The 14,291-nt window shown below is 36.1% G+C and overlaps 2 long non-coding RNA genes across 2 annotated transcripts in view; one reads left to right on the top strand and one right to left on the bottom strand.

The window, feature by feature from the left end:
* Positions 1 to 14,291, top strand: part of LOC146710663 (uncharacterized) — a 312,796-nt gene that overhangs the window by 90,002 nt on the left and 208,503 nt on the right. The window lies entirely within an intron of this gene.
* LOC146710671 (uncharacterized) lies at positions 417 to 8,612 on the bottom strand. Its single transcript, XR_014919994.1, has 6 exons — positions 8,340 to 8,612; positions 6,729 to 6,759; positions 5,746 to 5,777; positions 4,594 to 4,620; positions 723 to 1,596; positions 417 to 502 (listed from the first exon to the last, which is right to left on the bottom strand). It is a non-coding gene; the product is annotated as an uncharacterized LOC146710671 (long non-coding RNA).

The following is a 14,291-nucleotide window of genomic DNA, read 5'->3' as shown; positions in this document are numbered from 1 at the left end:
CTGGCTTCGGGAAGCACAGACGCTACTCACTCGTGGACTTTCACTGTTTGTAACCTGTACATGAGACTGTCCTGGAGCTTGTCCATCATGCTGTGTTTGTGCAGTTAGCTGGGGTTCAGTCTGGATTACCTGCATAACTTCAGGCTCTGGGACAGACACTGAGGGAACACCTTTCTTTACCACATCTGCATAAGACACTGTGGCTGTCTCTCCATCATGCTGTGTTTGTACAGTTAGCTGGGGTTCAGTCTGGATTACCTGCATAACTTCAGGCTCTGGGACAGACACTGAGGGAACACTTCTCTTTACCACATCTGCATAAGACACTGTGGCTGTCTGAACACTGCTCTGCACTTCTGTGCTGGGAAAAGTTGAAACACACACCTTTACCTGCTCACTGCTCTGAGAAACATTCACCTGTTCTTTCTGCTTTTGCCATCTAAGCTTCTGGGACTGCGACCTTTGACTTTTTCTTGGCATTTTGCTGAAGTACAATCTGGAACTTATATGTGGTTATACACAAATATAAACAAAACTGAACCTTGAAACAGAAAAACTTATAACTCCTCAAGTTACTGTTAAATCTGAGAAATGTACTATTATACTATAAAATGTTTTTATGAATATATGAATAGATGTTAAAAAGCTGATTTGTACTCCAAACTCAAAAAATAAAGGAAATTCAAAGTTCTCTGGAAACAATTTGGTGCGTTTTATTGTACCTCTTTTAGAAACGGGGTTTCTTCAGCTGGATGTTCTGCAGCAGTCAGGAAACAGGAAGTCTGGGTCCTCAGGCACTTCTCGATGACAATACTAACTGAATACTTACACCGAGTGACAAAATGGGTTTGTCCTTAAATAATAGTACTATAAACTTGCAGTCAAATGTTATAGCCAATGAAACAGACTAACAGACTGGATCTAATTTATTATTTATCTGAATGTATGTATTACAAAATAACCAGATTATCTTATTACAAATAAACTTATAAAAAGGTGATATTTTATACAATTGATCAAAGTAAGCCAAACTAGCAGTCCAAACTAAAGTCTAATGCAAAATTAAAATGACAAATGTAGGGCTGTGTAAGTAGTTTCTACTATAAGTTCTACTGTACTGTAATTCTACTACTGTATATTCAACTTGTAATTTCCAGCAAAATGACTGAATGTGAGAGAGTTTAAAGACAGGAAAGAAAGAGCAGTGAGAGCAGAGATCTCTCAGAATTCTGTAACAGATAGATCAAGTTCTGGTAACTTGGATTTCTGAAAATTGGATTCTGAAAGGATTCTCAAAACTTGGATTCTCAAATTAGATAGAGCAGTAGAGATAGAGGGATACAAGATGGAATGGCTTTCAAATTAGATAGAGCAGTAGGGATAGAGGGATACAAGATAGAATGGCTTTCAAATTAGATAGAGCAGTAGGGATAGAGGGATACAAGATAGAATGGCTTTCAAATTAGATAGAGCAGTAGGGATAGAGGGATACAAGATAGAATGGCTTTCAAATTAGATAGAGTTGGGAGAGTGATAGGATAGACAGAATTGCTTATAATGATAGAGAGAGAGAGAGGATCTTCTGCAGCAGGTCACCTGTAAGACACAAAAGGCATGGAATTAGTCATATTTCCAACATGCTTGGATTTACCATATTCTTCAGACTATATGGCATACCTAAAATCCTGTCATTATCTCAAAAACATACAATGTGCCTAGCGTATCGATTCTGGTTATGCTTACTGACCTCAAACGGGATTTCTGTGGTACACAGCGCTCAAAATTCTGTGAAATATTTTAGTAAGACTTCGTAAGCTACAAAGCTGTGCTGCTTGATGTATTGTCAGAGCATTATGGCTACCATAGTCAGGACCCTCGCAGAGTAATTCGTACGGTGCTTCAACATAACATTATGGTGTGTGTACAAGGACCTGGCACGTGCTAAGAGACATGCTTAAGAAGCAGATTTCAAACTGATCAACCCATGAAGAGTTTGATGGATTTGTGGATGAGGAATGAACTGAAAGAGTGTATTGTTCTGTATTTTATGTGTTACAACTGAACAGTGTTGAGAGTTGTTTGTGAATGACTTGAATAAAGTTTGACTTATCTGACTGTTTGTTTGGCTTAATCTGCCTTAAAAACAGGCTTGTTTATTGACATTATGCCTTATAATCTCAAAAATACAATACATGTAGGGCTTTAAATACTAAAGACTTCTACAGTAAATTATTGGACTGAACAGAATGACAATGTTTAACAAATGATGGTGGAACTGTTATAAGGACATTTTTACATTCTATTAAAACAATAAACTAAGTCTATAAACTCAAACCAAGACGTGCTGCTACAGTAACTTACTGTAAATATTATATGGTCCAACAAAACCAACACACTGAGGTTACAGCACAGTTTCAGGTCACTCTGTATGAATTTTGGCAAAATGAGAAATTTGGAGACAGCTAGTTTCTACACAGCAGTTTCTACATATTTCAGTCACATTTGGGGCATGTTTGATACACAGCAATAAGCACTACACTAAATCTATAATAAACTTATCATAGCTGATATAAAGGCCTAATTAGCAAAATTTAGTATGATGATCATTTCTTTGTAGATCATTTCATGATAAAAAGAACAGAAGTGAGTGCTGTATCTGAGCTGTTGCATGTAAGATCTTTGCTGGAGATTCCCACATTTCTTAAACAAACAAACAAACAAACAAACAAACATGACCTTCAGACAGTTCATCTTTTGTAAATTAGGGCAGGATTATTTTCAAAAAACAGCCTTGATAAAAATATCAGGCCACTATAAAATGTCTTATGTTTATGTTTTCATCCCACCTATATTTTGCAAGTCATTATGACAAATTACAAAAAGCAGTTTTTAGGCAGTGATTTAAGGGAAGAAGCTTTTGAAATCCACCATGCCCTACCACCAGTGGTCTCAAACTCTTGGTCGTTAAGGCCTGGTGTCCAGAAACTTTTCTATGTGTCCCTGTTGCAACGCACCTGAATAACATTAGTAGGTCATTAGCAAAACTCTACAGAACGTGACTGCATGCTGAGGTGGTAATTCAGCCATTTGATTCATGTTATAGCAGCTCATGAGTGAATGAACATGATGCAATGAAAGTACTTTTAGAAGTACATTTTTCCAAACACTTAAATTACTTAAATTTGAACAGTCTTCGGGGATGCCACTTCAACACAGTCAAATTCTATACTCTCACTAATGACCTACAAATGTTATTCAGGTGTTTTGTAACAGGGACACGTGGAAAAGCTTCAGGACACCGGCCCTTGAAGAGTGGAGTTTGAGACCCCTGCCCTATGTGAATATTTAATTGTCCCTAAACTGCTAGTCGTGAGCTGCTCTAATGTGAAACAAACACATATAGTTCTGTAAAGGTTTACAAAGAGATTTCTAAGGATCTGGAGACCCCAGAAAACAGAAACCCTCCCAGACGTTTTTGCCTGTTCAGCTACAACAAGTTGCCTAATAATATCTCGATGATAACCAAGAGCTGTGCTGACTAACTGCACTAAACTGAATCATCTATAGTGAGAGAAAAACACCAGCATTAAAGTCAAACATGGTGCTGTTACTGTGATGTCCCAGAGTTCCTTTACTACTTCAGGACCTACATCAACTCATCAGGTCCTGGGCTTAAGTTTAATCACACTTAGGATCTGAAGCACACAAGCAAGTCCAATTGAATGAATGAAACAAAACACTTGGTGTAAACGAATCAGTCTGGACTTTAATGAAATTAAGATACTTGGTATGACTTGAAAACCCTATCCATCCATCCATCCATCCATCCATTCGCTTCCGCTTATCCTTTTCAGGGGGCACTGGAGCCTATCCCACCTGTCATAGGGCGAGAGGCAGGGTACATCCTGGACAGGTCGCCAGTCTGTCGCAGGGCCAACACACAGGGACAGACAACCATTCGCACTCACATTCATTCGCAGATACACACCTAGTGACAATTTGGATTATTCAATTAACCTATCCCCACAAGCTGCATGTCTTTGGACGGTGGGAGGAAGTCGGAGTACCCGGAGGGAACCCACGCAAACACCGGGAGAACATGCAAACTCCACACAGAAAGACCCCAGCCTGATGTTGGAATTAAACTCAGGACCTTCTTGCTGTGCGGCAACAGTGCTAACCACCGTGGTACTTGGTATGACTTGAAAACCCTATATTGGGCCTTAATTAAGACTTTTTTCTTTTCTTTTTTTGCCTGTCCTGTTTGGATCTAATTAAGACAATTCTGAAATTATAGTGGACCAAAATCAACCAGTGATGTAAACCAGTCATTACCAGTTACTGTAAATGCTTGATGGTAATTGTTGCTATCAGGGCATCCACAGCTGGGTATTAGAGACCAATATGTTTTTACATTAGACCAGGTTGTTCTGGTTCAAAAATGAAATCATCACTTTAAAACTGCTTTTTGTATTTATCCAGGTCATCCTTGTTAGATGATTTGAAACATGTGAAAAAAAGCATAAACAAAATAAATCTGCAAGGAAGAAAGACCTTTCTCAGCACTGTACTGCAGACAAAACCTATACTTACCAGACTTGCGACGATCAGATCAGTATCCTAGAGAAAGGAAACAACACATCAGATCACTGTTTAATGACTTACACTGTTGAACCTCTTCACACACAATCCAATTTACTGTGACATGAAATAACTAGTAAGATCCTCAATTTCTTCAAGCCTTTATGAACTCACTGTAGTCTAAAGAGGACAAACTTTAGTTACAGAGTCTCACATGACGATAACATGTGTAATAAAGGCATGCATACTACAGAAGTGCAAAGAAGAGGCACCAATATTTGTTGGTACAGATTATGGCTTTTTAGCTCCATCATTTTCTATCACAAGTCAGTGCTTAATAAAGTGTGGAAAAACCACAACTGTTAGAATCAACGGAAAACCTCATTAGGTTTTAGTTCTGATCTGAATATGTAAATCCTAAAATACATGTAAATTCTGACATGTTATAGTAACAACAGTGGCACGCCATTTTTGCAATTAATTTCTTAAAAATTATAATAAAAAGTCCTTCCATTGTACCTGTTGGCAGGAATCTTTTTGTATTTTTCAATATTTCCCTTTTATATATAATTTTCAAACACATTGTATCAAGCAACTTATTAAGAAACTGATTTAAACTTAGTGTACATAAATTACACACAGGCTTTAACATACACAACATTGCCTACTCACAACTCTGGTTCTCTTAGTCTTTTATTATTGCTTAAATGTTTAACGTACCACTTCTGTTCACTCAGGCAAAAATACTTCTATAGTGGTCTGACTTTAATGTAATACATAAGCAGAATATGAGTGAAGATATAAATCAACAACTGTGGTGCTCTTAAGTGTTTAAGCTACCACTTACACTAACTCACCTAAAATGCGTTCATAGTTATGTCTGCTAGGTAAATCCATAAACAAACGGAGAACATGAACAACTGTATAAAAACAGTTGTTTGTGTTCAAACATAAAAATCAGACACAAATGGCCTGTTAAACTTCAGGGACAGTCAGAGGTCATGTGTGGGGCCTTTGCTGCTACAAGGTATAAATTCTGACCATTTGTTTTTGCCCATCAGTAAATGGTAATGTCACAAAAACCAAACTACGTTAGGTAAGTTGCTAAACATGTTACACAGTGACAATGTCATATTACTGCAGTTACAATTGCTGCTTACTTACCAGCAAAGGCAAAACCGAAGTTCTGTTTCACTCTGTAACAAAAGAACAAAAATACAGAATCAGACAACTGAAATCAGCATCAGAGTCAATACTGCATCACAATCTGTAGTGGGAAAAAAAATCTGTTAAATTCTTTGTTTACAACAGCTTTACTATAAACACCCCATCTTCTCTTTCTGCACCTTATTAAAGATTTCTGTCTTTATTAAGGTGATGTGTCGTTTTATCCATCTGCAATTCCACAGAAATTCCTCATGAACGTAAAGCTCTAATACTTTGGTGCTATTACATAACACAGCAGATACCACAAGCAATGATTTGCTCGCACTGCACACTTGATCAAATGATAACATCACAGTTTCAAAGCGTGCAACAATCACAAATAATACTTGATACTATAAATGCTTGATGGTAGTTCTTCGTATCAGGGCTTCCACAGCTGGGTATTAGAGACCAGCATGTTCTCACATTAGAACAGATAGCTCTGGTTTGGTTTTCTCTGCTTCATACGTGAAATCATCACTTTAAAATGCTTTTTTGTATTTATTCATATCATCCCTGTTAGATGATTTGAAACATGTGACAAAAAAGCATGAACAAAATAAATCTGCAAGGAAGAAAGACTTTTCCCAGCACTGTACCTCAGACAAAATGAACTCACTTTAGTCTAAAGAGGGCAAAATTTAATTGCAGAGTCTCAAATGGCCTTAACATGTGTAATAAAAACAATAATTACTACAGAAATGCTTTGATAAGCCTTTAAAATTAGACATAAATGGCCTATTAAACTTCAGGGACATTTTTAGGGACACTCAGAGATCTAGTGGGGGGGGGGGCTTTACTGCTTATAAATCCTAAATGTGTTTTTGCCCATGAGCAAATGGCAAGATATCACAAAAAGCCAAACTATTGTATGTAAATTGCTAAAAATGTTACACAATCCCAATTTCATATTGCTTCAGTTACAATCACTGTTTACTTACCAGCAAAGGCAAAACCAAGCTTTATTTCACTCTGTGTAACAAAAGACAAAGAACAAAAATACAGGATCAGAAAACTCAAATCAGCATCAATACTGCATCACTCTCTGTTGTCAAAAAGATTCACTAAACTTCTTTGTTTACTACAGCTGGAATACAAACAACAACTCTCCTCTGTTTTCTTTGGTCTACATCTCATTTAAGATTGCAAAACACTCATACATGAAAAACTGCACGACATATTTTTAAGGCTTTAATATTTGAGGTGGTCTGCATTCAAATTCTACTTCCTAAAATATTACCAACTGCACATAGTATCATAGTAAATATGCTGTAGTTTTAAAATAAATATCTATGTACCATACTAATAATAATATACTGCCATATTTTATTTATGTGAAGGTGGGCTGTTGTTTATTTCATTAATTTCCCACAAAGTGAGAATTTAAACTGTGCTGCAGATTTAGGTTGGCACAAACAAGCCTTTGTTAAACAGTTCTTAAAAATTAAAGTCTCCTGTTTAGGAGTTCTTATTATTCTTGGGCTATGTCCACACGTACACAGGTACTTTTGAAAATGGAGATTTTTCTATGCGTTTGCGGTAATTGAAAACGGAGATTTCTAAAAATGCTTGCCAGGATATTTTCGAAAACTCCATTTTTGCATTTATGTGTGGACAGGGAAACGGAGAAAACGCAGCGCCTTTTTTGACGTCACACTGTGCGCCACGTTATTGTTACGGTGAAATGCATTTCTACAATACTGTTACTGTTAATTGTTCTCTCTGCAGTGTTTAAATGCTTACATATACACACACAGTTACTGTCCCTCCACACATACGACTCGGTTCTGCTTCTATGCCCCATCTTTGTTTGCCATTTCCCACCGAGGTTTCTAGACTTCTGATTGGCCAACATTTCTACACGGTTAGGAATATAGCGCCACCTGCTGCTTTGGCATGTTCCTAGCAGTGTTCTCCTTCATTTCTGCATTTATGTGTGGACGGAAAACGGAAACGGAAAATCTCTGTTTTCAAAAATACCCGTGTATGTGGGGACATAGCCTATGATTAATCCTCAGTTTCCCCCCCTCCTTTGTCTTAATTAAGCCACAAGACCTGGACAAACGTGACTTTTTTCTCCCGTGTTCGGTCAGAGGCGGTAAAATGGCTCCTTTGATCTTGCCGACAGCTGACACTGAATCTAAGATGGCGGTTCGTTAAAAACTTTACAGCATAAAGAATGAGGCTGTTTTAACCAACTGATTTGTGAAGAGAACTAACTGCACCTTATGTAACAGACTGACAAACACACCAAATGTAATTAATAAAACAACACAATAACCGTGGTTCACAGTCAAATGAACCATTTTCATTTCACACTGGGCTCAAAGGAGCGCTAGGCATTAGCATCGGGATGTTAGCGTTAGCTCATCAAACACTCCTTTTACATACAAAAATGACAAAGTTTCACTAAGAAAAAGCAACCACCGTGTTACTCTAATATGAGTTATACCTCGGTTGGCTTTATAAATCACTAAAAGAACTCGTTAAATCGCACAAACAGACTATAAACATTTAGGAGAGAAGAGGAGAAGCAGAGCAGCAGCACTCACCCAGAGCGGACTCAGCGAAGTGTGCGGAAAGGCGGATGTCCGGCAGTCAGGTAAAAGATGAGGCGTTCACGGGTAGTAGGAAATTCCAGTATTACACACAATGGGCATTGTAAACATCAAAAATGTAGGTGATTTTAAATATTCTATACAATATTTATTTGCTACAGAAAAAACTCGCAGAACTTTAAATCTATAACTTGAATAAATATTATTAGAAGGCTCTACTCCTGAACACCAACACCAAAGAGCTGAGTTCACCAGACCTGAAAAAAAAAAAACAACAACAACCAGTCCAGGACAGTCAGTCTGCAAAGATGTTTTAAAGACAAATATATATATATAAACATTATCCATTAAGGATTCCCCTCAAAACAAATGACTATAATTTCCTAACCGTAAGGGCTAGAACGGTCACTGCACCGTTTTGTTCAGAAGAGATGGGGGAATCTTCAAGTGTTGACAATTTATCATTAAAATGTGAATTTTTAGAGATATATGACATGGATGACTTGTTGACTTAGAAGCCACGAATTCCCCAATATGCAAATAGTATGATTAAGCATAAATACTACATTTAGTAGAAATACTATGTTTTAGCACAAATAGTATAAAAAGCAGAAATACTGTAATTTAGCAGAAATACTATATTAGGCACAAATTCTATGAAAAGCAGAAATAGTATATTAAGCACAAATCCTATAAAAAGCAGAAATAGTATATTAAGCACAAATCCTATAAAAAGCAGAACTAGTATATTAAGCAGAAATCTTATGAAATAGCAGAAATTGTATGATTTAGCACAATAGTAATAAGTTAAACAGAAAAATTGGAAAAGCAAAATGGACAGCTGAAAAAATGCTGAACATGCTGAGGGCCCTCAAATATACTTGTTAAATGAAAAAAATCGGCAAAAAAAATATAACAGCCACACAATCACAAATATGGACACATAAGGAAACACACATGCACAGAGAGAGACACACACAAGATCCAATTCAGTCAACCAGTCTAAATATATTGATTTTGAATCTTACAATGAGATCATCCCATTAAAAGGCTTTCTCTCTCTCTCTCTCTCTCTCTCTCTCTCTCTGTCACACACACACACACACACACACACACACACACACACACACACACACACACACACACACACACACACACACACACACAGGGAGAGAGAAGTAAGTTTCTAGGTCAGCCTGGGAGCTGCTGAATTTGAATCCACCAATCAGAGAGCCTGTGCACTTTTTCCCGCCAAAACAGGTGCTTCTGTTTACACACGCAGCACAGAGACGCACAGGATTTTTGCAGTCTATTTCTCATAGTGACGACTCCCCTCAAACAAATGACCATAATTTCCTAACTGTAGGGGCTAGAAGGGTCATTCTTACACCGTTTTGTTCAGAAGAGATGGGGGAATCTTCAAGTGTTGACAATTTATCATTAAAATATGAATTTTTAGAGATATATGACATGGATGACTTGTTGACTTAGAAGCCACGAATTCCCCAATATGCAAATTTGAATGCCTGGAGCCCACATACATGATTGGCTGGCTGGGAAGCTGTGCAGGCCCTGATTTGTGGATTTGAATTCCTCAGCCCTCAGTTATGATTGGCTGGCTTAGAAGCCATGAAGGCCCCAATATGCAAATTTGAATGCCTCAGGACACATATGTGATTGGCTGGGAAACCGTGCAGGCCCTGATTTGAAAATTTGAATGTCTAAGTCCTCACAGAGGATTGGCTGCCTGGGGACCTGGCAGAAATATATAGAAATACTATGATTAAGCATAAATACTACATTTAGTAGAAATACTATGTTTTAGCACAAATACTATAAAAAGCAGAAATACTATAATTTAGCAGAAATACTATATTAAGCACAAATCCTATAAAAAGCAGAAATACTATATTAAGCACAAATCCTATTAAAAGCAGAAATACTATATTAAGCACAAATCTTATGAACTAGCAGAAACAGTATGATTTAGCACAATAGTAATAAGTTAAACAGAAAAATTAGAAAAGCAAAATGGACAGCTGAAAAAATGCTGAACATGCTGAGAGTCCCTCAAATATACTTGTTAAATGAAAAAATCAGCAAAAAAATGCACAGGGAGAGAGAAGTAAGTTTCTAGGTCAGCCTGGGAGCTGCTGAATTTGAATCCACCAATCAGAGAGCCTGTGTACTTTTTCCCGCCAAAACAGGTGCATCTTTTTACACACGCAGCAGAGAGAGGCACAGGATTATTGCAGCCTATTTCTCATAGTGAGGACTCCCCTCAAACAAATGACCATAATTTCCTAACCGTAGGGGCTAGAGCGGTCATTCTTACACCGTTTTGTTCAGAAGAGATGGGGTAATCTTCCAGTGTTAACAATTTATCATTAAAATGTGAATTTTTAGAGATATACGACATGGATGACTTGTTGACTTAGAAGCCACGAATTCCCCCAATATGCAAATTTGAATGCCTGAGGCCACATATATGATTGGCTGCCTGGGAAGCCGTGCAGGCCCTGATTTGTGGATTTGAATTCCTCAGCCCTCAGATATGATTGGCTGGCTTAGAAGCCATGAAGGCCCCAATATGCAAATTTGAATGCCTCAGGACACATATATGATTGGCTGGGAAACCGTGCAGGCCCTGATTTGAAAATTTGAATGTCTAAGTCCTCACAGAGGATTGGCTGCCTGGGGACCTGGCAGAAATATATAGAAATACTATGATTAAGCATAAATACTACATTTAGTAGAAATACTATGTTTTAGCACAAATACTATAAAAAGCAGAAATACTATAATTTAGCAGAAATACTATATTAAGCACAAATCCTATAAAAAGCAGAAATACTATATTAGGCACAAATCCTATAAAAAGCAGAAATAGTATGATTAAGCATAAATACTACATTTAGTAGAAATACTATGTTTTAGCACAAATAGTATAAAAAGCAGAAATATTATAATTTAGCACAAATAGTATAAAAAGCAGAAATATTATAATTTAGCACAAATAGTATAAAAAGCAGAAATATTATAATTTAGCACAAATAGTATAAAAAGCAGAAATACTACATTTAGTAGAAATACTATGTTTTAGCACAAATAGTATAAAAAGCAGAAATATTATAATTTAGCACAAATAGTATAAAAAGCAGAAATATTATAATTTAGCACAAATAGTATAAAAAGCAGAAATATTATAATTTAGCACAAATAGTATAAAAAGCAGAAATACTACATTTAGTAGAAATACTATGTTTTAGCACAAATAGTATAAAAAGCAGAAATATTATAATTTAGCACAAATAGTATAAAAAGCAGAAATATTATAATTTAGCACAAATAGTATAAAAAGCAGAAATATTATAATTTAGCACAAATAGTATAAAAAGCAGAAATATTATAATTTAGCACAAATAGTATAAAAAGCAGAAATATTATAATTTAGCACAAATAGTATAAAAAGCAGAAATATTATAATTTAGCACAAATAGTATAAAAAGCAGAAATATTATAATTTAGCACAAATAGTATAAAAAGCAGAAATACTACATTTAGTAGAAATACTATGTTTTAGCACAAATAGTATAAAAAGTAGAAATATTATAATTTAGCACAAATAGTATAAAAAGCAGAAATATTATAATTTAGCACAAATAGTATAAAAAGCAGAAATATTATAATTTAGCACAAATAGTATAAAAAGCAGAAATACTACATTTAGTAGAAATACTATGTTTTAGCACAAATAGTATAATAAAGCAGAAATACTATAATTTAGCAGAAATACTGTATTTAGCACAAGTACCGAAAAGTACCAGAAATACTATGATTTAGCAGAATAGCAATAACTTACAAAATTACAAATATGGAGGCATATTGAAACACAAATGCAGAGAGGGACACACAAACACAGGCTCTAATCCAGTCAATCAGTCTAACTATATTCAATTTAAATCCTACAATGACATGCTGCCAAATAAGGGCAGGGTCCTCTCTCTCCCACTAAACACACACACACACACACACACACACACACACACACACACACACACACACACACACACACACACACACACAGACAGACACAGAGGGAGAGAGCTGCCGAATTTAAATCCACCAATCAGAGTGGCTGTTTACGTTTTCCCGCCAAAAAAGGTGCATCTTTTTACACACGCAGCAGAGAGAGGCACAGGATTATTGCAGTCTATTTCTCATAGTGACGACTCCCCTCAAACAAATGACCATAATTTCCTAACCGTAGGGGCTAGAACGGTCATTCTTACACCGTTTTGTTCAGAAGACATGGGGGAATCTTCCAGTGTTTACAATTTATCATTAAAATATGAATTATTAAAGATATTTGACTTCTAATGCACCATAACTGAGTAGAGCGAAGCAAAAACTGCCTTGACTTGCCCTCAAACAACACTTTGTAACTTGAAATCTGTTTGGAGTATCAATATCATTCTTTCACCGTAAGAGACAGCAGGCTTTGGTGAACAATCATGGAAATTTTCAGGTCTCTGTGGAAATCCAACAAAAAGTTATGACGAGAGAAAAAAGTGGTTCATTTCCAGACTTTGAAATCTGAAGAAATCTGAGCGAAGGACGAATTTCCTACCCTCAAACAAGTCCAACTCATTTCAGAACGGTAATAGTTGAGAAAGAAATTCTTGAATTGTGAGCGTCACGAGTGTCTGAAGATATGCCGGGACAAGCCTCATGTCTTAACTTTGCTTCGTTAAGGAGATATGACGATTCGAATATGCCTCTCATTACAGAAATGCAGCGGTGATTTTGAACAAACTCTCCATTGACTTTATATGGAGAGTTTTCTGACCTTGTGTTAGTCTGAGGAGATTTGCGAAAGTTCTATGAATACCACAACAATGATAGTGACATTTTCTGAAAGCCAGAAAAAATACCTACGTTTTGATGTATAATTTGTGGACGTTGAGTGAAAATTGAGCAAGTAGCAAACAGTTGTTCGGACATGAAGAGAAGACTGCAAAAGCTTCAGTGGCACACTGGAAGCCAAGAGCATAGCAACCATAACAACGCATGTATTTTGTGAAAAATCACAATTTTGCAACTCAAAACTTTAAGAGGCATAAAAGTAAAACAGTAAAAGATTTGAAAAAGCTGAATCATACCTGAATAGCCCAATAATTTGTGAACATTTTAAAATTTGAATGGTTGTTCTAGGTGAAAGTATGAGGAAGTAGTTAAGTTTCAAAAACAAGCAAATTTTAGCAGAATTGCTGAAGTTTCCCATTCATTTCAATGGGACAAATTAAAGGAAAAAAGTGGAATATTTTAAAAAGTATAATAGTTAAAAATAGCAAAAGTCATAGCCGGAAAGAGCAAAAATAGCTGAATAGTTTAAAATTTGAACGGTGAAAATCGGCTGAAAATTGTGGAAGTAGTTCTACGGCGAAAAGTGTACGGAAGTCCTAAGAATAATAATAATAAAGAATAAAGAGAAACAGGAACTCAATAGTGTGGATGCTTAAAGCATCCACACAACTAGAAAAATTTGCATTTCCTGCGAAAATGCAGTGTGGATGCTTAAAGCTGAAGCTGTATGCAAAAAGTAGCTGAAAAAGCTGAAAAGTTGCAGAAATTGTAAAAACTTTGCAGAAGCAAAAGAAGTTTGCTAAAATGGAATAACTTAGCAGAACTGCAATATCTTAGAGGAAACATAATACTTGGCAGAAATACAATAGCATAGCAGAATTTAGCAGAAATATTGTAACTTACCAGAAATATGATAACTTCTCAAAAATACAAGAATTTAGGAGAAATAGTATAAGATAACAGAAAGAATATATTTAGCCAAAAATACTTAAACATTACAGAAACACTATGATTTAGAAAAATAGTACAACAGAGCAGAAATATTGTGATTTACCAGAGACACTGTGATGAACTATGAAT

Source organism: Copadichromis virginalis, linkage group LG4, assembly GCF_057382275.1.
Source record: "Copadichromis virginalis isolate Kocher_CV1m ecotype Utaka linkage group LG4, C_Virginalis_male_GT1.1, whole genome shotgun sequence".
Taxonomy (NCBI): domain Eukaryota; kingdom Metazoa; phylum Chordata; class Actinopteri; order Cichliformes; family Cichlidae; genus Copadichromis; species Copadichromis virginalis.
Note: the sequence above shows the minus strand (reverse complement) of the source record. Positions and strands in the feature narration are given on the sequence as shown.